Source organism: Schistocerca gregaria, chromosome 7 (assembly GCF_023897955.1).
Source record: "Schistocerca gregaria isolate iqSchGreg1 chromosome 7, iqSchGreg1.2, whole genome shotgun sequence".
NCBI classification, from domain to species: Eukaryota; Metazoa; Arthropoda; class Insecta; order Orthoptera; family Acrididae; genus Schistocerca; species Schistocerca gregaria.
Window position 1 is genome coordinate 487,207,829 of NC_064926.1, and position 21,746 is coordinate 487,229,574.

The window sequence follows — 21,746 nt, forward strand, 5'->3', positions numbered from 1 at the left end:
TCTTGAAAAACCTTAATCCTACTCCCAACATCACCACAGCCGAATCCCAGGCTATCCGTGATCTGAAAGCTGACCGATCCATCATCATTCTTCCGGCTGACAAGGGTTCCACGACTGTGGTACTTGATCGTCGGGAGTATGTGGCTGAGGGACTGCGTCAGCTTTCAGACAACTCTACATACAAAGTTTGCCGAAGTAATCCCATTCCTGATGTCCAGGCGGAGCTTCAAGGAATCCTCAGAACCTTAGGCCCCCTACAAAACCTTTCACCTGACTCCATCAAACTCCTCACCCCACCGTCACCTCGCACTCCTACCTTCTACCTACTTCCTAAAATTCACAAACCCAAACATCCTGGCCGCCCCATTGTAGCTGGTTACCAAGCCCCCACAGAACGCATCTCTGCCTACGTAGATCAACACCTTCAACCCATTACATGCAGTCTCCCATCCTTCATCAAAGACACCAACCACTTTCTCGAACGCCTGGAATCCGTACCCAGTCTGTTACCCCCAGAAACCATCCTGGTAACCATTGATGCCACTTCCCTATACACAAATATCCCGCACGTCCAGGGCCTCGCTGCAATGGAGCACTTCCTTTCACGCCGATCACCTGCCACCCTACCTAAAACCTCTTTCCTCGTCACCTTAGCCAGCTTCATCCTGACCCACAACTTCTTCACTTTTGAAGACCAGACATACCAACAATTAAAGGGAACAGCCATGGGTACCAGGATGGCCCCCTCGTATGCCAACCTATTTATGGGTCGCCTAGAGGAAGCCTTCTTGGTTACCCAAGCCTGCCAACCCAAAGTTTGGTACAGATTTATTGATGACATCTTCATGATCTGGACTCACAGTGAAGAACAACTCCAGAATTTCCTCTCCAACCTCAACTCCTTTGGTTCCATCAGATTCACCTGGTCCTACTCCAAACCCCATGCCACTTTCCTAGATGTTGACCTCCATCTGTCCAATGGCCAGCTGCACACATCCGTCCACATCAAACCCACCAACAAGCAACAGTACCTCCATTATGACAGCTGCCACCCATTCCATATCAAACGGTCCCTTCCCTACAGCCTAGGCCTTCGTGGCAAACGAATCTGCTCCAGTCCTGAATCCCTCGACCATTACACCAACAACCTGAAAACAGCTTTCGCATCCCGCAACTACCCTCCCAACCTGGTACAGAAGCAGATAACCAGAGCCACTTCCTCATCCCCTCAAACCCAGAACCTCCCACAGAAGAACCCCAAAAGTGCCCCACTTGTAACAGAATACTTCCCAGGACTGGATCAGACCTTGAATGTGGCTCTCCAGCAGGGATACGACTTCCTAAAATCCTGCCCCGAAATGAGATCCATCCTTCATGAAATCCTCCCCACTCCACCAAGAGTGTCTTTCCGCCGTCCACCTAACCTTCGTAACCTCTTGGTTCATCCCTATGAAATCCCCAAACCACCTCCCCTACCCTCTGGCTCCTACCCTTGCAACCGCCCCCGGTGTAAAACCTGTCCTATGCACCCTCCCACCACCACCTACTCCAGTCCTGTAACCCAGAAGGTGTACACAATCAAAGGGAGAGCCACATGTGAAAGCACCCACGTGATTTACCAACTGACCTGCCTGCACTGTGATGCTTTCTATGTGGGAATGACCAGCAACAAACTGTCCATTCGCATGAATGGACACAGGCAGACAGTGTTTGTTGGTAATGAGGATCACCCTGTGGCTAAACATGCCTTGATGCACGGCCAGCACATCTTGGCACAGTGTTACACCGTCCGAGTTATCTGGATACTTCCCACCAACACCAACCTATCCGAACTCCGGAGATGGGAACTCGCCCTTCAGTATATCCTCTCTTCTCGATATCCGCCAGGCCTCAACCTCCGCTAATTTCAAGTTGCCGCCGCTCATACCTCACCTGTCTTTCAACAACTTCTTTGCCTCTGTACTTCCGCCTCGACTGACATCTCTGCCCTTAACTCTTTGCCTTTAAATATGTCTGCTTGTGTCTGTGTATGTGCGGATGGATATGTGTGTGTGTGTGTGTGCGAGTGTACACCTGTCCTTTTTTTCCCCTAAGGGAAGTCTTTCCGCTCCCGGGATTGGAATGACTCCTTACCCTCTCCCTTAAAACCCACACCCTTTCATTTTTCCCTCTCCTTCCTTCCTTCCTGACGAAGCAACTGCCAGTTGCGAAAGCTTGTAATTCTGTGTGTGTGTTTGTGTGTTTTGTTCATGTGCCTGTCTGCCAGCGCTTTCCCGCTTGGTAAGTCTTGGAATCTTTATTTTTAATATATATATATATATATATATATATATATATATATATATATTCCCTGTTTTCCTTTCCCTGTTGCTTCATAACCTGGGTTGTAAGTAACTAAATCCACTTTCCCTTCTTCCCTTTCTTTCCCCTCTCTTCTCCCTGATGAAGGAACATTTATTCCGAAAGCTAGGAAATTAAATTTTCGGTTGCTTTTTGTGTTTCTATCGGCTGTACTGAGCTGAGGTAAGTACTGGCCAGCCCCTCTATCTCTTTGTTAGTAATTGTTTCACATCTTTATATGAGATTTTCCATTAATTAAATGTGAAAGCACTCACGTGATTTACCAACTGACCTGCCTGCACTGTGACGCTTTCTATGTGGGAATGACCAGCAACAAACTGTCCATTCGCATGAATGGACACAGGCAGACAGTGTTTGTTAATAATGAGGATCACCCTGTGGCTAAACATGCCTTGATGCACGGCCAGCACATCTTGGCACAGTGTTACACCGTCCGAGTTATCTGGATACTTCCCACCAACACCAACCTATCCGAACTCCGGAGATGGGAACTCGCCCTTCAGTATATCCTCTCTTCTCGATATCCGCCAGGCCTCAACCTCCGCTAATTTCAAGTTGCCGCCGCTCATACCTCACCTGTCTTTCAACAACTTCTTTGCCTCTGTACTTCCGCCTCGACTGACATCTCTGCCCTTACTCTTTGCCTTTAAATATGTCTGCTTGTGTCTGTGTATGTGCGGATGGACATGTGTGTGTGTGTGTGCGAGTGTACACCTGTCCTTTTTTCCCCCTAAGGGAAGTCTTTCCGCTCCCGGGATTGGAATGACTCCTTACCCTCTCCCTTAAAACCCACATCCTTTCATTTTTCCCTCTCCTTCCCTCTTTCCTGACGAAGCTACTGCCAGTTGCGAAAGCTCGTAATTCTGTGTGTGTGTTTGTGTGTTTTGTTCATGTGCCTGTCTGCCGGCGCTTTCCCGCTTGGTAAGTCTTGGAAATATATATATATATATATATATCTCTCACAGAAGAACCCCAAAAGTGCCCCACTTGTAACAGAATACTTCCCAGGACTGGATCAGACCTTGAATGTGGCTCTCCAGCAGGGATACGACTTCCTAAAATCCTGCCCCGAAATGAGATCCATCCTTCATGAAATCCTCCCCACTCCACCAAGAGTGTCTTTCCGCCGTCCACCTAACCTTCGTAACCTCTTGGTTCATCCCTATGAAATCCCCAAACCACCTCCCCTACCCTCTGGCTCCTACCTTGTATTCATTTTCCATTTTTCCGTAATCTACCATACATTTTATCCTGCCTAATTATACTCAATAATACGTAATTTACTTCCAAACCATAACCTAAAATTTTCAACGCTTTCAACATAACCGCTGCTATAAAATCCATTGTTCCAAGTGTACAAACATTTCGTGTAAACTCGTGAATACTATTTCACAGCTTCAGTTCCTTTCACCCATTACACAACCATCTCAGTTTTTTTTTTTTTTTTTTTTTTTTTTTTTTTTTTTTTTTTTTTTTTTTTTCCAACAACTTTCGTTTTATTTCCATTCCCGTTTTTCCCACAAAACCGATCATTTTCTAGCAGCTTCCCACAGGTTTACACGTTATTATTTCTTCATCAAACAATTGTTAGCCTCATTATCATAACCTGCCAGTACATAACCAGTCCTTTGAATACATTTACACACATATTCTTCGAGATTTTATTCAAAAATTTTTTTCGAATTTTATTTTTTCGCAAATCATTTTTTCGAAACTTTTTTCGAAAAATTTTTTTGTCGAAATTTTCTTGAATTTCTCGAAATTTTCTTGAATTTCCCCACCCTTTAACGTGATCTGGAGACAACATAACTACCCAACCATTGCACCCATTGTTGTTCACCAACCTAAGTTCAGCACATTATCAACATAGCTCATCTCAAACCAACACTTTTTCGACTTTTTTCACGCCTTTATCTCTCCCTATATAAATCTCTCTTTACTTTCACTTTAACCTCATATTACCCTTTCCACCTACCAATACCATGTCAACCTCACAACATCCCTACAACGACCCCATTAAATTTTATTTACATTCCCTCCGCAAACATGCCTTCACCCTAGCCAGATTACGCTCCCATATTTTATTTACTCAGGCTTGTCTGACATTTGGCATTACTCCCAAAGGCCTCACACTTAAAGTTCCCATCTCTGGCTGCAATCCTTCTTTCCATCAGTCCTTATACCAGTTCCAAACAGCACAATCCATAGCCCTCACCCGCCTAATCCTTCACCTATACATCGACTCGGCCAATGAACACACCCGTCAACTCCTATCCCAAATCAAAGTCCTCAATCTTTCCTCTCCCGCATCCACACCGGCTGTACATAGCATCCTCCTACAGGCCAACCGCAAATTAGAACAACATGCCACCCTCCACCTCAAAAAACTATCCAATCTCCTGGTTTCCCACCTCCGGAAAGGCAACTCACTCACCCTCCACAACCTTTCCAACAAACCTCAACCTCCTCTCATTGCACACAGACCCAGTCTCTCCCATCTACTCAATCTCCCACTTCCAGCTCCACTCCCCCCAACACCTCAAAATTCTAGTCAACACAATCTGGAACCACAACACCCCAATTCAGTAGTTAACCTTTCCTCCAAACCCCTCTCCCAATCCGAAACCTCTGTCCTATCCAAAGGCCTCACCTTCAGCCCCACTCCCAGGTTCAACCAAACTGCCCTTGTCAAGGATTTACTGTCCTACACTCGTAGTCTCTGCTGGAAATATCACTTTGCCACGAAGAAAAACAATCCTGATCCCACTCCTAATGATCTAACTCCCCAAGACACTATCCAAATTGAACCCTGCCTGCAACAGTTCCGTCCTCCATCACAGCGGGACCCACCTCCTCTTCCTCAAAATCACCCTCTCCAAACCTTCCAGGAATTTCTCACTTCCAGCCTTGCCTCTCAATCTTTCTTGAAAAACCTTAATCCTACTCCCAACATCACCACAGCCGAATCCCAGGCTATCCGTGATCTGAAAGCTGACCGATCCATCATCATTCTTCCGGCTGACAAGGGTTCCACGACTGTGGTACTTGATCGTCGGGAGTATGTGGCTGAGGGACTGCGTCAGCTTTCAGACAACTCTACATACAAAGTTTGCCGAAGTAATCCCATTCCTGATGTCCAGGCGGAGCTTCAAGGAATCCTCAGAACCTTAGGCCCCCTACAAAACCTTTCACCTGACTCCATCAAACTCCTCACCCCACCGTCACCTCGCACTCCTACCTTCTACCTACTTCCTAAAATTCACAAACCCAAACATCCTGGCCGCCCCATTGTAGCTGGTTACCAAGCCCCCACAGAACGCATCTCTGCCTACGTAGATCAACACCTTCAACCCATTACATGCAGTCTCCCATCCTTCATCAAAGACACCAACCACTTTCTCGAACGCCTGGAATCCGTACCCAGTCTGTTACCCCCAGAAACCATCCTGGTAACCATTGATGCCACTTCCCTATACACAAATATCCCGCACGTCCAGGGCCTCGCTGCAATGGAGCACTTCCTTTCACGCCGATCACCTGCCACCCTACCTAAAACCTCTTTCCTCGTCACCTTAGCCAGCTTCATCCTGACCCACAACTTCTTCACTTTTGAAGGCCAGACATACCAACAATTAAAGGGAACAGCCATGGGTACCAGGATGGCCCCCTCGTATGCCAACCTATTTATGGGTCGCCTAGAGGAAGCCTTCTTGGTTACCCAAGCCTGCCAACCCAAAGTTTGGTACAGATTTATTGATGACATCTTCATGATCTGGACTCACAGTGAAGAACAACTCCAGAATTTCCTCTCCAACCTCAACTCCTTTGGTTCCATCAGATTCACCTGGTCCTACTCCAAATCCCATGCCACTTTCCTAGATGTTGACCTCCATCTGTCCAATGGCCAGGTGCACACATCCGTCCACATCAAACCCACCAACAAGCAACAGTACCTCCATTATGACAGCTGCCACCCATTCCATATCAAACGGTCCCTTCCCTACAGCCTAGGCCTTCGTGGCAAACGAATCTGCTCCAGTCCTGAATCCCTCGACCATTACACCAACAACCTGAAAACAGCTTTCGCATCCCGCAACTACCCTCCCAACCTGGTACAGAAGCAGATAACCAGAGCCACTTCCTCATCCCCTCAAACCCAGAACCTCTCACAGAAGAACCCCAAAAGTGCCCCACTTGTAACAGAATACTTCCCAGGACTGGATCAGACCTTGAATGTGGCTCTCCAGCAGGGATACGACTTCCTAAAATCCTGCCCCGAAATGAGATCCATCCTTCATGAAATCCTCCCCACTCCACCAAGAGTGTCTTTCCGCCGTCCACCTAACCTTCGTAACCTCTTGGTTCATCCCTATGAAATCCCCAAACCACCTCCCCTACCCTCTGGCTCCTACCCTTGCAACCGCCCCCGGTGTAAAACCTGTCCTATGCACCCTCCCACCGCCACCTACTCCAGTCCTGTAACCCGGAAGGTGTACACAATCAAAGGGAGAGCCACATGTGAAAGCACCCACGTGATTTACCAACTGACCTGCCTGCACTGTGATGCTTTCTATGTGGGAATGACCAGCAACAAACTGTCCATTCGCATGAATGGACACAGGCAGACAGTGTTTGTTGGTAATGAGGATCACCCTGTGGCTAAACATGCCTTGATGCACGGCCAGCACATCTTGGCACAGTGTTACACCGTCCGAGTTATCTGGATACTTCCCACCAACACCAACCTATCCGAACTCCGGAGATGGGAACTCGCCCTTCAGTATATCCTCTCTTCTCGATATCCGCCAGGCCTCAACCTCCGCTAATTTCAAGTTGCCGCCGCTCATACCTCACCTGTCTTTCAACAACTTCTTTGCCTCTGTACTTCCGCCTCGACTGACATCTCTGCCCTTAACTCTTTGCCTTTAAATATGTCTGCTTGTGTCTGTGTATGTGCGGATGGATATGTGTGTGTGTGTGTGTGCGAGTGTACACCTGTCCTTTTTTTCCCCTAAGGGAAGTCTTTCCGCTCCCGGGATTGGAATGACTCCTTACCCTCTCCCTTAAAACCCACACCCTTTCATTTTTCCCTCTCCTTCCTTCCTTCCTGACGAAGCAACTGCCAGTTGCGAAAGCTTGTAATTCTGTGTGTGTGTTTGTGTGTTTTGTTCATGTGCCTGTCTGCCGGCGCTTTCCCGCTTGGTAAGTCTTGGAATCTTTATTTTTAATATATATATATATATATATATATATATATATATATATAGCAAAACACACACACAGAATTGCTAGCTTTCGCAACCGATGGTTGCTTCTTCAGGAAGGAGAGGGAAAGACGAAAGGATGTAGGTTTTAAGGGAGAGGGTAAGGAGTCATTCCAATCCCGGGAGCGGAAAGACTTCCCTTATGGGAAAAAAAGGACAGATGTACACTCGCACACACACACACACACACACATATTCATCCGCACATCTGTCCTTTTTTTCCCCTATATGTCTGCTTGTGTCTGTGTATGTGCGGATGGATATGTGTGTGTGTGTGTGCGAGTGTACACCTGTCCTTTTTTTCCCCTAAGGGAAGTCTTTCCGCTCCCGGGATTGGAATGACTCCTTACCCTCTCCCTTAAAACCCACACCCTTTCATTTTTCCCTCTCCTTCCTTCCTTCCTGACGAAGCAACTGCCAGTTGCGAAAGCTTGTAATTCTGTGTGTGTGTTTGTGTGTTTTGTTCATGTGCCTGTCTGCCGACGCTTTCCCGCTTGGTAAGTCTTGGAATCTTTATTTTTAATATATTTTTCCCATGTGGAAGTTTCTTTCTGTTTTATTTATATATATATATATATATATATATATATATATATATATATATATATATATATATATATATATATATAAAGATTCCAAGACTTACCAAGCCGGAAAGCGCCGGTAGATAGGCACAATAAATAAAACACACAAACACACACACAGAATTTCGAGCTTTCACAACCGGCGGCTGCTTCGTCAGGAAAGAGGGAAGGAAAAGGAAAGATGAAAGGATGTGGGTTTTAAGGGAGAGGGTAAGGAGTCATTCCAATCCCAGGAGCGGAAAGACTTAAGCAGAGATTTGGCATTGAAAGAAGAAATATTGTTGGCCAATATGTAAAATCAAGAAGAGTTCCTGCCTTCTTTCAGCCTGTAGCAATAAAGACACTACAAAGGAGGAGAAGTCCACTAGCAACAGAAGAAGTACAGTTATCCAGAATTTACTAGCTGGTCTGGGTTCTAGTTAATTTTATGAAATAGGCAACCACAGAGAATATATCACACAATGATATGGAGTGAACACAAAATAAACAAACTACACTCCATTTTGGTTCAGTTCCATGACAGGTCTGAGTAAACAAATATAAAGAAATTTAGAAATTTATAATACACTTTTCAGAAAACGTAATTTTTTTCATAACTCAAGTTTCATTTGAAATTATCAATGTGACTTTATAATCTGTCCTGTATAATAATTTGACATTGTTTTCAAAAGAAATAATTATTTGTGTATTAATGTTTCTGGGTGTAAAATCATTATTATTTAACATGCTATACTGCAACTTCTTGTATTTTGGTACTTCATGTCTAGTAAGTAGTAGTTGGCTGCACTGTTATGGTGCAAGTAGTGGTTGTTATGGAATTGGCATCAGAAGCTGATATGAGAAGTTCCTATTGTACCAGTTATTAGGGTTTCCTTCCTGTTGCATTCACATATGGAGCGCGGGAAAAATGCTTGTTTGAATGCCTCTGTGCATGCAGTAATTATTCTAATCTTATCCTCATGTTCTCTCTGTGAGTGATAGGCAGGGGTTATAGAATATTCCTACAGTGATAATTTAAAGCTGGTTCTTAACCTTCTGTTAATAGACTTTTTTGGGATAGTTTACAATTGTCATCAAGACTCTGCCATTTCAGTCCCTTCAGTATCTCTGTGGCACTCTTCCATGGATTAAACAAACCTGTGGCCATTTCTGTTGCCCTTCTCAGTATATGTTCAAAATCCCTTGTTAGTCCTATCTCATACAGACACCACATACTGGAGCAATATTATAGGTGGGCCGTGTGAGTGATTTGTAAGCAATATCTTTAGTAGACTGACTGATTGCACTTCACCAGTATTCTACCAGTAAACCAAATTCTACAACCTGCTTTGCCCACGACTGAACCTATGTGATCATTCTATTTCAGATCCCTGCAAAGTGTTACATCCAGATATTTGATATGATGATGTTATGTTCAAATGAAAGGTTTATGCCAGAATGAACACCGATTTGTGAATTTATTGAAATAAGAGATGAAGAAAATAAAAGGAACGACAAAGAAATTTAAGTTGCGAAACTTAAAAGAACATAAGCATATCGCCAAGACATTGTTTTCAATGAGCCATGATTTTTTTCAACAAGCCCCAAAAATCGACAAGGAGCTACAAGAAGCAGATAAGTAGTTTGTTTTGTTAATTATTTCAAACTTCCTTCTCACTTAAAATGGCTGTGCTGAGTTTGTGTTACTATACCCAAAAAACGTGCACATGATAAATAATTGATTTCTTAGAAATAACAGAGTGAGGTTCAAGGTGCTACAAACCATGGCACTAGTGACAATACCTAACACAAAATAAACTTTTCTGAAGGGCCCCAGTTTTACATAAAGCTTGACGTCTGACTCCAGTTAAATTATGTGTTGCTAACCCAATTACTGAAGAACTACTAAATACGGGTATTGAACCACACCATTCACTTAGTGCCTGAAAAGGATGGCATGGATAGGATGAGCAGAGCTACAGGACACTGAACGGTACCAGGATGATATTCGATTCCTAATATCCTGGACTTCACCCAAACCTTGGTCAGAGCTTGTTATGTCTTCTTGCACACTGTGGGGTTTTTTAGTGGCTACAGAAGTGAGAAACAGATGCCATTCATGAACAGAGAATTCAGATATTCATTTATTTGAAACCCATAATCAAAAAGTGAAAATATACATAACTTTGTTGCTATATTGACAGCATCTGTTGCTAACAGTAGATCTGAATATAGAAATACATACAGATACAAAAGATTTATAAGTCTGTCACTCTTCTATAAAACACCTATTCATAAGACATCGAGCCCTGGCCACAATGAAAATCTGTAAATGTTATTCAGCTGGCAAACACACAAAATGAGTCCACGTATGAATGTCAGAACTTAAGTACACCTACTGCTGGAGTTCTGGAGGGGGAATGCTTGCATCTCATTGGCAGCGGCATAATCTTTAGCGGCAGCATCCTCACACTATGGTGATGGCACATTTATTTGAAAGTGCAGATGACTTGATACCCGCCAACACCTCCACACCCCTCCCTGCCCAACATGGAAGGCATAGGAGGCGGCCCACGTTGAGGATAGTAATGAGGCTGGTTGCTTCGCTGGGGGCACAGCATACCAATCCGCTTCCTGACACTGCATCTTGTGAGCATCAGGGAACTGCCCTGGAAAACTAGGTGCAGGAGACATCCGACGGCAAAGGTAGCAGCATGGAGGATGCTGCAGATGGTGACAGCTTCGGTGTCCATGGAAGAAGCGACATGCAGCATTGGCAGCAATGGGATATCAGGTGGACACACAGTGACTTCCTTCAGTGAGATGGTTGCAGGTGGAGGCAGCCACTTGGTATGCTGCATAGGATGCTGCTTTGGAGTGGTGGGTGTGGCTACATCATGGCAGCCAGACATCAGGCAATGAAGAAATCTGTAACAATTTGATCTATGGCAGGATAAATGAATTCAACGAGCCTTCGCTGATTTTGGTGGTGAGAATGTGTGGCAGTGTTGCAGCGAACAGTATACTGTGCTGTCAGGAGCAGTCAACCATAGTGACTGGTAGCTGAAATAAGCTGAACGCGCTTGGAGAAACATAATGCATAGCAAATCATAGTGATTGGTCATGCTCTGTGGCTTGTGCAATCCACTGTGAATTTGTAGGAAAAGAATCCAGTGCTTGCGAACCAGAAGAACCAGTATGTAAACAAGAAGCTTCTGATGCATCGAATGCCGCAATTGTACTGACAGGTAAACGAGACTGCTTGTCGACAATTGTGCATTACGCTGTCGGTCAATACAGAATTTCACACTGCTAATTTGACTATAACAGTGACCAACATTTAAACTGCTGCAGTGTATAGCCAAGAACTTGTTTCGATGGATAAAATGGTGCAATCAAAGGCTTATGGTCTACAACCAGGAAAAATTTTCCATGCGATAGGGCATTCTGTTTTGCCAAATTTGTGGGCTAAAACTGCCCTGATGTCATAGGACAAGGCAACAACTGCATGCACAAGTGATTTGTGTGGATTGTAGTGTATAAGGTAAGGTTGACAAAGCAATGCATTTTTCAGTCTTTGGAAAGCTTGGTCATGGTCTTTTGTTCAATGGAATTGAACATTTTTAAGACCAAGGCAGTTCAGAGGCACAGCAATTTGCACCGCATTAACGATGACTTTTATGTAGTAAGTCAGTTTTCCAATAACAGCTTCCATTTCACCTAAGTTCTTAGGAGATGGAAATTGCTGAATTACTTGTGAATATTTTGTCGAAGGATGAGCATCAGTGGCATCAATGATATGTCCTAAGTATTCAATTGCTGTGTTGAAGAAAATACATTTTCGCAAATTACATTTGAGGTTTAGCTCAATTAAAACTTGAAAAAGACAGTCCAAATTCTTAAGGAGTTGCTCTGGTGCTTGTCCGGAGATGATTATAGCATCAAGACACTTAAAACAAGAATGCATCTTGGACGTTATTTGTTCAAAAAAGTTTTGAAACAACATAAGTGCTGACATTCAAACACGCTCACATGAGTAATCACAACAAAAATTTTCTTTGTCTCGTTGCCCAACAGTACTTGTAGATAGGCTTCCACAAGATCAGTTTTGAGAACTCTTCTCCCACTAGAAGATCCAAAATTTCATCTACAATTGGGACTGGATGGAAATCAATGACAACACAGTGATGCCTACTGACTTGCTGAAATGTTTTATGATGCCAACAGATTCCAGTCCTTGAATTTCTGTAGCTACGGCAGTGAGTAAGACATGCGGCACATTCTGTGTGTGGCAAAATTTGGGGCATCAGCTTTCAGCATAATGTGAGCACAAAAATATTTTGCACATCCCAGGTTACCACCGAACAGATGCTGATACTTGTCAAAGTCGCTTTTTTAGCTTAAAAAAATAAAGGGGGAGGAGGTGGGGGGGGGGGGACAGTAATTGTAACAAATTTGCAACGTAATCCACAGTTTGTGGTGTGTTCTCTGAAAACAATTGTCCATTCCATATTGTGAAAAACTGTTATTTGTTTCCACATGTGTACTAGAGCACTTTTGTGAATTTTCTGATTGGGAGAGCCTTTTTGAAGTGGGGGGGGGGGGGGGGTATTCACATTCAACACAAGTCTTCGCTTGTCTGATTTTTGAGTAGGGGGCAGCAGAAAATCTGAACACGTAATGACAATTTCCATCCATTCCTGTTTTGCATCATTCTCACATGAAACAGATGAGGGCTTTCTAGTCTTTTGCAGGTAGACCAGTTTCGTACGTCTCATGCAATGACAAAATTTGCATTTAGCCTGTCTGATGAAGGAATTCTTTTGGTCACGGGTGACAGCATTTCACACGTAACTTTGCTTTGCACAATGCTGGGACAGTGTAATTAGCGTTTTGTTGGTGTGGTAAATGCCATATGTAGTGTGTGCCATTTTGTTTATGTGGAGATTACTTGCAACTGCTAGGCCAGGGAATGGGTGTTTGTCTCAGTAGACAGAAATCTTGCTCAGCTAAATCTTGAACTTCGCATGCATCAATAGCTTCAAGCATTTCACTGAAGCTAGAGTTGCGATTCTTTAGAATTTTGGACTTAAAAATCTCTGATCTGACAGATTCTGGATAATAGCATCTGGAAGCATTTCATCCTGACAAGTTGCACCACAGACACAACTGAATTTATAGTCCGTAGCCATACCCTGCAATTCTGTAATCCATTCTCTATAGAACCAATCACTACGACGTTGCATGCGGAAAAATTTATAGCGTGCAGCAGAAACATGTATTTTCGTCCAATTTTTGCAATTATGACCTCACAGGCAATTTCGATAGGAGGCAGTAGGTGTACACTCCTTCAACAGAAAGAAAAATGAACAACATGATTCACCTGTGATTTTGTAGGTGTCGAAATATTGATGCAGCTATGTTAGATATTCTTTCTACGTTTCATCTCATCGAACTGTCAGAAGGGCAGAGGCGGCAACTGAATTCCTTCTTTAGCTTCTGGTGACTTTTGCTGCTGGGTTGTTTGCACTTGTATGAGGCAAACTGCTGATAGCCGTTCTGTTACTTGTTGACCCCGAAACAACAAAAGATGTTAGCTGCATCTCAGCACTTAGATGTTACTCTCCCTGGTTTGCCATTATTTCTTAAGTATCTGAACTTATGGATTTCAAATTAATATATGCACACACAAAATAATTCAAACAGAAAGAAAAAAAACTGTCCTGCTGAGGTGTCCAAAGCTCTTTGTTCCATTTCCTTTTGTTTGTCGCCAGTCTGTCATGTCTTCATGCATGCGCTGTATGGTTCTTTAGTGGATACAGGAACAAGGAACAGATGCTGTTCATGAACAGAGAATTCAGATATTAATTTATTCTACGTCTATTATTAAATAGTAAAAATAATACATAAGTTTCTTGCTATATTGGCAGCATCAGATGCTAACAGTAGATTTGAATGCAATAGGTCCCTGTTGGAAAAGGCCAATTCATACAAATACCAGGGTGAAACATTTTGTAGGGATATGAAATGAAATGATCACAAAGCTTCGGTCATAGGTAAAGCAGATGGTAGACTTTAATTTATTGGTAGAATACTGGTGACATGCAATCAATCTACAGAGGAGAGTGCTGACAAATCACACGTGTGACCAGTTCTAGAATATTGCTAAAGTGTGTGGTATCCTTACCAGACAGGACTGACAAGGGATATTGAATGTATACAGAGAAGGGCAGCATGAATAGACACAGGCTTGTTTGATCCATGGGAGTGTGTCATAGAGATAATGAAGGAACTGAACTGGAAGACTAAGTAGAAGTGAACTGCCTCGAGAAAGTCTATTAACAAAGTTTCAAAAACCTGTGTTAAATGATTACTTTAGGAATATACAACAACCCTCTATGTATCACTCACAAAGGAACCATGAGGATAAGATTAGAATAATTATTGCACGCACAAAGGCATTCAGTCATTCTTCCCATTCTCCATACGTGAATAGAATAGGAAGAAACCCTAATAACTGGTACAATGGGATGTACCCCTTTGCCTTGCTGCTCACACTGGTTTGCAGAGTATACATGCAGATGTAGAAGACTCACTGACTTTGTGACACCTTTCCCAGCCGAATCTGTGCATGTATCCAGCCAAGAGGGGAGGGGTGCAATATTTTAACTTTACTCACACTGCACAGATCATTATAAATTTGACTCAATTTTGCAATCACTGAAATTACACCACAGGCCCTCTCACAACCTCTGAAGTTTGATTTCATTTCCTCCTGCCCTTCTGGGTCTGGCAGTGTAACAAAGCAACAGTTTTTCTTCTCTATAATACACTGTGTTCATAGTGGCACCAACAACCATCTTAAGATAAGCTATTTTTGGCAGGGTCAAGGACATTAGGTTATGTACTGTGACCACAACCATAATGAGTTACACAGCAGCTACAGGGAGTTGAAAGGTGAAGCTCCACGTCTCTCAAATGACACAATGTGGTACATAAAAGCTATCACTTAGGCAGGTTAGCTTTTATCCTCTAGGCTTGGGATGGATAACACAACACCTCTGTGCTTGGAGACAAGTGCTGCAATGTGGCATTTGCTATTAAAGATGCCAAATGCATGTAAATGAGTTGTCTCTGAAAGAGCATACATACTTTCACCAGTTATTGGAAATAACAGGAAGTTTGGCAAATTATGTAGACCACGGGAGGGGGGGGGGGGGGGGGAAGCCCTGCCACAAAAGTTAAAAACACTAACACTCTGACAACTCTCCTTCTCCCACCACTGACTGGAGTCATAAGAGGCTGCAACCTTTTAATCTAACATGCCTTACTTGGTGTATTTCATAGTTGTGTGAGTGTATTATGAAAATATGTGGTTTCAATAGTACACTGAATTATGGATCTGTAAAACACATAGTTTTATCATGATTTATTGCACTACAGTGGCAGGATGTGCGGCTTTGGAGTATAAAGTTCTTGCCAAATATGTTATGAGCATACAATGGTTAATTTATGAGGTGAAACTAGATGTTTCTATTACATTATGCATGAATAAAATTTGTGTGTGGGTAAGCAAGTATTATTTAATTGTTGAAAGGTAGATTTGTGGCTTCACAGCAGCTCACTTTACAAAGGGTGACAATTAATGCAATATATTCAGATTCTAGTACTGAGAACTTCAATGCTCCCTGAAAACTTGCTCGGTGGGTTTAAGAAAATAAATAATGTTTATGGTGGAAGTATTATTTCAGTTTAGGTGTAGCTTTTAATAAAGGAAGTGAAATTACTGTGTCTTAGTTCACTTGCATAAAACATAGTACCAAAATTTGGAAGTTACTTAGCACCACTTTTGGACAGTTTTTCAAAAAATAAAAAAAAAAAAATAAATAAAAAAATAAATAAAAAAAATCATGTAACGAATAGTAGTTTCATAAAATGACTTCTGATAATCTAAAACTATGTAAAAACCATCTAATGACAAACAAAGATATTTTTTGAAATTTTATATTATTTATTGACAGGATAACTACTTGGGTCAATGTTACCCCCTCTAAAATTTGTGTTACTCAACAGTACCATAGTAAACCAATATTTATGTACTTTTTGCTATTAAAGGAACATTAATAATAATAATACAGGATATTCCAACTTTTTTTTATTTAAGATGTAACAAACATGAATAAAATTGGTTGTTGACTTGTTATCAAAGAAAATGCTAATATTTCATTAGGTATGTTGCTCTGTCAAAATGTTAGTGACTATATTAGCAAAATTCTCAGCAAAACTTTTGCACAAATTCATCACCATTGACCAATTGCGGCACTGAGAAAATGCCCTTTTCACTCAATTGTTTTGAGGGGTTCATGCCTTCAACTATATCAGCCAGTGGTGAAAAGTGCACCTTCATTCACAGATCATTTCCGGTTATCAAGGAGATGATATGGTATTTATAGTTGCACAATCCTCGATAAAACTTTCATCTTTAATGCTTATTTTCATACTGTGTAATCACAAACACATCAATAAGTGAAGTGATGCAAGGCAAAAGTAATATATCGTCCGAGTGGGTAAAAGTGCCGTACAAAAATAGTGTTCCAACTACAAAAAGAACAACAAAGTCTGCTAAAACTGTCACATTTTTGGAAAAAAACAAATATCATGTTTTGCAAACAAGTGTCTGTGATAACGACTCTCCAAATGATCGTGAACTTGAAAAAATCAGTGAACTGAAAATGAATAGCATTTTTTCAAATAATGTCAACAACAAACACAGATCATCAGGGAAAAAGAGTAATGTACTATTACTAACAGACAGTCATGGCAGGAATCTATCCAGTGTGCTCCATGAGAAAAATCGCGACATAGCAGTGACTAGTATAGTGAAACCGGGAGTGGGATGTAAAAATGTTGTAGACATTAACTCTCAGATGAAATTAATGCAAGGAAATGACTTTATTGTCTGTATAATGGGTTCAAACAATGTGGCAAAAAATGAAGCAGAGGTTTGCGTGAAAATGCTACAGAATTTTTTACAAGCTAATAAATGCAGAAACACAGTAGTTGCCACACTTCCTCATAGGCATGATCTGATTTATAGTTCGTGTGTAAACAAAGAAATTTGGAAAACAAACATTAAAATAAGGAAACTGTGTTCTCAATACACTAAGTGTGATGTACTGGATATAAGCAAGCTGCATCGAAATCTGCACACAAAGCATGGAATGCATTTGAACTATGAATGGAAAAGATTTGTTTGTGATCGTGTTAGTGAAATAATTAAAGAAAGACTTGTAAGGGATAGAACAATTTACCAACTTCCTGAACATCCTTCCAACAGTGTGGGAAACAAAATAAACAAGAAAGAAGAACAAAAATACAACACTGCTGACGTTCCTAATTTAAACTAGAGGTATGTGATGCTGTAAATATGATTCCCAATTACCAAATCGTGAATACGCCTGAACTAAAAATTTATCACCATAATGTGCAATTCCTGCGTGATAAGATCAATGAAATTAACGTTCTATTAACACATAAACTTAATGATATCTCAGTGTTATGCATTTCTGAGCACTGGCTTAAACCAGAATTAATCCAGAATACGAAAATAAACAAATTTGTCTTGGCTGCTTACTACTGCAGGAAAAACAGCAAGCAGGGTGGGGTAGCAATTTACACAAAGGATAATGTATATTTTATTACACAACCTGACATAACTAGGGCAAATGTAGAAAAGGATTATGAAATTGCAGCTATAAAAATTACTCAGTTCAACCTGGCTATTGCTACAGTTTACCGATCAACGTCCGGGAATTTTGAACTTTTCTTAAACAAAATGGAGTCATTGCTAAATAAAGTAAATAAAATGGATTGTGAATTGATAATCTGTGGTGACTTCAATATTGACTTCCTCGTGAATAGTGGAAATAGGGAGACCATTTTGAACCTTGCAACATCCTACAATTTAAAGGCTGAAGTAAAAGCAGCTACCCGAGTATCAGAAACTTGCCAAACAGCTCTTGATCAGCTTCTAGTGAAGAAGAGTTTACACAACACCTCACTAAAAATTTTCAATGCAGGTTTTAGTGACCATCTTGCTCAAATATTAAGCATAAAAGTACAAGGCAATATTATTAACAACATGTCTCTCAGAACAGCATATAGAAGTTATAATCAGCATAATGTGAACTACTTCAACAACTAATTACAGAAAGAAAAATGGCTAGGAGTGTACAAAATGAACGATATAAATGAAAAATTCAACACTTTCATTGCTACATTAACCTATTTCTTTGAACTTGCATTCCCACTGAAAACATTAACCACATGGGGAAACTCTAGAACAAACAGTTGGATCACAAAGGGAATAAGGTTTTCATGCCAGAAGAAAAGACTACTTCTTGAAATATGTAACTCAAAAAATTCCTGACCTGTAGTATGTGCATACTATAAACAATACTCTAAAATATTAAGAAAAGTAATAAAAGCAGCAAAAATAATGCATAATGATGAAATCATTTATAATTCAGCTAATAAATCAAAGGCTATGTGGAGTGTTATAAAAAAGGAATGTGGAGAATACAGACAACCTTGGAAAAACATAACACTATCACATAAAAATAAAAAAGTAACAAACCCCTTAGAAGTAGCCAACACATTTAACAACTTTTTCACAGGTGCTGCTGAAAATATGTTACAATCAAACTTTAAGAGCACCCAGGCAAATGAATATAAAATAAGTGCATGTAGAAGATCAATGTACATCAGTTCTGTTTCACAAGATGAAGTAGCTAAAGCAATAAAAGGACTAAAAAATTCCAAATCAGCAGCTATTGATGGTATACCTGCAACAATGTTAAAGAAGGGCGCATTAAACCTAATTGAAGTACTCACACATTTATGCAACTGCTCACTTCAGGCAGGCACTTTCCCTGATGTGTTGAAAACATCAAAAGTTATTCCTGTATATAAAAAAGGGGATAAAGACAATGTAAATAACTACAGACCCATCACAATTTCCTCCTGCATCTCTAAAGTACTGGAAAAAGTTATGTGTGAGAAACTTATGACATTTATAAATAAAAACAGCATCCTATGTAATGAACAACATGGATTCAGAAATAAGAGGTCAATGACAACTGCTGTCTATGAGTGCATCAATTCCATCCTAAACCTTGTGGACAAAAAACAGGAAACAATAGGAGTCTTTATTGACTTGTCAAAAGCTTTTGATATGGTGGACCATAAAATTCTGCTATCAAAGCTAGAAAGATATGGTATTCGAGGTCTGTCCAACAAGTGAATCAGTTCCTTCCTGACAAATCGTATGCACGCAGTGTGCGTCAAGCACACAAATATTGAACTAAAAACTGTATCTAATCACTTATCTGACTATAAACAAATAAAATGTGGTGTACCACAAGGATCCATATTGGGACCCCTTCTGTTTCTTCTGTGCATAAATGATCTAAGCTTAAATATTGATGCACACAAAACAATCATATTTGCAGATGACACCACAGTTCTACTAAAAGGTGACGATGATTAACAGTTACAGCAGACAGTAAACACGGCCACGAAACAACTTAACAGCTGGGCACAGAGTAATCAACTTGTAATAAACATTAAGAAAACCGTTGCTCTAAAATTCCACAATGTTCCTAACAAGGCCATGTTTATCCCAACAGTCTCTATCAATGACAAACCAGTTGGTACCAGTACTGAAACCAAATTCTAAGGACTTTGGCTGCAGAGTAACATCAGATGGAATAAGCATATTGAATATCTCAATGCAGAACTGAGCACAGCATGTTATCTTCTTTGTTCATTAAAATCATGCTGTAGTGAGAAAACAGTATTGAATGCATATCATGCGTACTTTCATTCTCGTCTTAGATATGGGGTCACCTTCTGGGGAAACTCTAAAACAGCTATTAGCACTTTCAAACTACAAAAAAGGGCCATTATAATCTTGTCTGGGTGCAAGCCTAGAGACTCTTGTAAACCCCTGTTTAAGAAATCTGGTATTCCTCCATTATCGTGTGTATACATTATGGAAACCCTTTTGTTCTTTAAATTAAATGTAATAGGCAAGGACCGGAGACTACAAAAAAAATTGTGATATACATGAGCACTTTACCAGACAAAACAGAAACTTACATATGACTCAAATCAGCACAGCACTGTGCCAAAAAGGTACTTTTTACATGGGAGTTAAGCTTTATAACAAACTTCCTGAAAACATAAAACCACTGAAGTCAATACATTTGGAAAATCTCTAAAGTCATATTTACAGCATCACTGCTTTTACTCCATTGAAGAATATTTAAATTTATGAAATGTGTTATATAAATACTTACGTGTAATGTGTATTATTGTAAGCTTAAATATGTATGCCTTGAAATTACTTTCAGCCTGTATATTTATAACTTGTCCAATGTCTTATGCATAAGCTGCTATGTAGACAACAGGACCAATAAAATACATTCTACAATGTTTGGCGACTGTTTACAGTTTTTCTTGTGGTCTCTTCACTTTCTGTAGATGCTGCTAAAAGTTCCATTTGACTTCTGTATGGTTCTCAAACTCTGTACAAATTTTTGTCATGAATCTGTTGTTCTAATATGACTTCCTCACTACAATAATCAAACATTGTTCAGATTTTTCTCTTATTAAGTTGTTTACTAGCACCTGGCACAAGTTTAGAAGCATTTTGTGATATTTCAAGCTAGTATTCAATTTTTTATGGATTGGTTGGCTTTGGGGGAGGGAACCAAACAGCAAAGACATTGGTCCCATCATCTGAGGAAAGTATGGGGAAGGAAATCTGCCACCCTTTCAAAGGAACCATCCTGGCATTTCCTGAAGCAATTTAGGGAAATTGCAGAAAGCCTAAATAGGGATGACCGGACACGGGTTTGAACCATTGTCCAGCATTTCTTATGGATGCCAGACATTCTTTCAGATTTTTTGTGCTATAAACAGCATATTGGTGAGATCCTAGCAGTCATTTAAACTCATACCTCACTATAACATTAACATAGTAGCAGTACTCTTTAAACATAATAAGATTAAACTTGTGCTGAATCAGGTCTAAAAGTAATGAACATACTGTGGAGCTACTTTGATCCACTTTGTCAGTGGAGCGAAGCTGCCACAGTTTTCCGACAAAATAACCTTTACAACCACTTTCAATCATACAGTGATACAGAACATGTTGCTTACAAGTTTGTGGGTACGATTTATAAACAATTTCTACACCTAAATGAATACCACCTGCCTTCTGTTGAAAGTTTTCTGGCAGCAAAATACTTTTACTCCACAAAAATTACCTAAAAAATACAGTAGTACAGATTTGTTAGCAGAAAATATTCAAACTAGCGATTGGCAGAATAACACCCCAACATATGAGCTAGTAGAAACTGTCAACTACTGGACAAAATCAGAACTATTACTAAATGTTTCTTAAAATAGATGCTAGACAGGACTGAATCTTTTTTTCAGAGTTGGAGCAAGTTAACCCTCCTAGGAATAAAGTAGGCCTCCTATACAGTATAGT